We start from the raw sequence: 3,309 nt of genomic DNA, 5'->3' as shown, positions 1-3,309 counted from the left end.
TAGATCTATATATATATATATATATATATATGAACTCATCTCATTTTAAGCACCCATGTGACCTAGTGTTGCTCCGCTAGATGTGATTATAGAGTTGTCGAAGCGCCACTCTTTGGTACCAGTGTCGTTGCGCCAAAAAGCACAACGTCATAGTGCTCCATGCAACTTTTGAAAATATATAAAAGTTTATATTATTCAAAATTAGGACCTTTACAATATACCCACCTTAGAAAAATGTCATCCTTGCCATTTCTGGTAAGAATTCGGGCAACAAAACTAGTACAAAATAAATCAATATGAGAAACTTTAAATCAAATCAAAATATTATTGGAGAATCCAAATTAAATCAGAAATAAATTTCTATCATATAGTTATGCAGTTCATTCAATTACTAATCATTCAATATACAATGAAATATTATGTCAATCAGTCATTTAAAACAAAACAAAAAATTTGCCAGCCAAACTTTTAGGTTTTTATCAATCTTTATGATACTATAAGTTATACACTTATGGCATTATTGAAATAGGTGATGTCAGTTAAAGTGCAACAGACTCCCTCTAATTTCCACGAGCAGCTCTATTTGTTGATATTTCACTATAAGTTCTTGATCTTGCAATCATCTATCCTTCAGTCTATCTAAACTATCATATTCCAGAATTAGTTCTTCCTCCATGTCCCCTATGTGGACAATATGATATCTTAGGTCATTAATTACTCTCCACATCAAAAATATAATCATGTTAAAATGTAGCACTCACATGAATTTCTCCTTCCAAATGAATATAATTACTATAGCTACAAGTAGGTGCTATCAATCCCCTCTTCTCACTGACAATGCCCCTGCCCCTGCCCCTGCCCTTGCTTGATTAATATCTAGTCCTTTTCCCACTAAATTGATCATACTTAGATGTGGGTACTGCCAAATCAATCTCTTTCAGCCTAGCCCTTTCCACAAGCTCAAAAAACTCTTGAATTCGTAGAGGTACTAACGGATCCCTTAAATCTATATTCAATCCTTATATAAATCTATAATATTTTTCTTCAACAGTGAGAATCAAATGAGGAGCTCACCTAGCCAATGTAGTAAACTCATATTCAAATTGCATCATTATCTTACGCCCTTATTTTAATCTTATGAAAACTTCATGCATTTATTATTGAGCTAAAGGAGGTACAAACCACATCCTTAATACTATAGTGAACTCTTCTTATGTAATCTCTACATTGATTATCCCCTGAAATTTCTTTCACTATTATCTTACCCACCCTCTCTTTGCTTCACCTTAAAATAAGAAAACAACTAACAGTGCCTTCTGATTCTCCAGACATTGCATACGATCGATGATCTTCTCTATCCTCGGCAGCCAATCTTTCACATCCAGCTCCTTTGAATAATGGGGCTTCGATTTATGGAATATCTTTAAATGCTTGTCCATATCTTACTCCCTACTTACTATTCGCTTGCTCTATGCATCCATCATTACATAGATTATAATGCTTGATAATTCCATCACACTATCAAATGATGCTAGAGCTGCACTATGTTGTTCATTTGATACACTTTCTCTGGCATGTCCATTTCAATTATTCATTTGCATAATTTTGTCTAAATAATTCACACTTTTAATATATATATATATGATTCATAATCTGCCCAATTATATATGATTCATAATCAATTCATATCTTCAATTCTTCAAAAAACCATTCTTTGATACTAAGATTGTCATGCCCTGGAATCAAAATTTGAATGAATTATATCTTTATCCTTAATAATAACAACCAAATCTATTTAATTTCTCATAATAATGAAATACCAACGAAAATAAATCTATTGATCAAAATATTAATATACATTTGTATTCATTTCTCTAAAAATTATATAGAATAGTTAGGATCGAGCCATACAAATACAACGTACCATCTCCGACTCCTTACTACAAAAGAATTACTAAAAGATAAAATGATGGTAAAACTTGAAAAATCATGTATCTAATCAATCTTACACTATTGCTTATCTTTCCTGACATGAAATTATTAATCACATATAATGAGATTAAAAAGTTCAGCATGTGACTAAAATCTTATTACTAAACTCAAAGGAAAAAAAAAAAGAAATAGTATGTATTTAATCATTTGATTCATAATAGTAGCAGTCAATATGATCATAAATTTATACAGAAATAATAAAATACATGCTGAAATAGTAAACACGATAAAGGTTGAAGTACGAATGTCGAAGCCACAAAGCTATAAACAATCATTCTTATACCATACCTCATAACAATACTATCCAAATATTAAAGAAATCATATAAACCATTTAAGTGGAAGTACTCAAAAAAACTAATTATTTCTGGTTATTTTTAAATGAATTTCTATAATGGAAAGTTACTTTTAAAAATCAAATCTTTTAGAGTGTTATAATTGTAACAAAAGTTATTATTTGAATTTTTCAAAAAAAATAAAAAATTATAGTATCTTAGTTTTAAAAAAATTTACTTTCCTGCGACAGATTTATAGTCATCTTTTAGGGTTGTAAAATGTCAAGTAGCAGATTTCTTTTAGCTATCATATAATAATAGATTTATGTATGAAAGAGCTTCGCATCACATAAATTTAAAAAAAAAATACTTTTAAAAAGAAAAAATTGTGGAGAAAATTAGGGGTGTCAATATTTGACATGGCACGAAAATCCGACTCGAATCCGACCCGAAAATTTCGGGTTTTACCCGACCCGGTTTCAAAATGGGTCGGGTTCGGGTTCCAGAAATCGACCCATTTGAAAAACGGGTCGGGTTCGGGTTGACCCAATTGGTTGTCGAGTCAACCCGTGAACCCGTTTAAAATCAATTGCCTGCACTGCCTGCGATGCTGCCCCGCCTGCCCGCAAAGCACCAGCACTTGCCCGCGCGCACCGCAGCCCCCCCCTGCTGCCGCCCAAGCGCTCGCCCGCTCCCGCAGTTTCGCGGTTTCCTTTGACTAGAGTGGAACGGAGTGCTAGTTTTGATGAGGGGTAGGCTTTTTAAGTGGTGTATATGTAAATAGGAAAGTTTAGGTATTAGGTATGTAAATAGACTTGTTTTAAGTATTAGGCATGTAAAAATCCCTAAAATAATTTAGGATGTAATGGTGGCTTCTTTAAAAATTTGCCCAAACTAAGACAGGAAATTCAATAAGAATAGTTTAACAAAAAAATTAAGGAAGTAAATTAATTTGGAAAAAAAAATATTGAATTCTTCAATTTTCTTCCATGTCGACGACACAAAATTCAATAATGTTTTGCTTGTGCTTTTTTTTTTTTTTT

The sequence above is a fragment of the Dendrobium catenatum genome, unplaced genomic scaffold (assembly GCF_001605985.2).
Source record: "Dendrobium catenatum unplaced genomic scaffold, ASM160598v2 fragScaff_scaffold_974, whole genome shotgun sequence".
Taxonomy (NCBI): Eukaryota; Viridiplantae; Streptophyta; class Magnoliopsida; order Asparagales; family Orchidaceae; genus Dendrobium; species Dendrobium catenatum.
The sequence above is the reverse complement of the archived record's forward strand: the minus strand, read 5'-3'. Positions refer to the sequence as shown.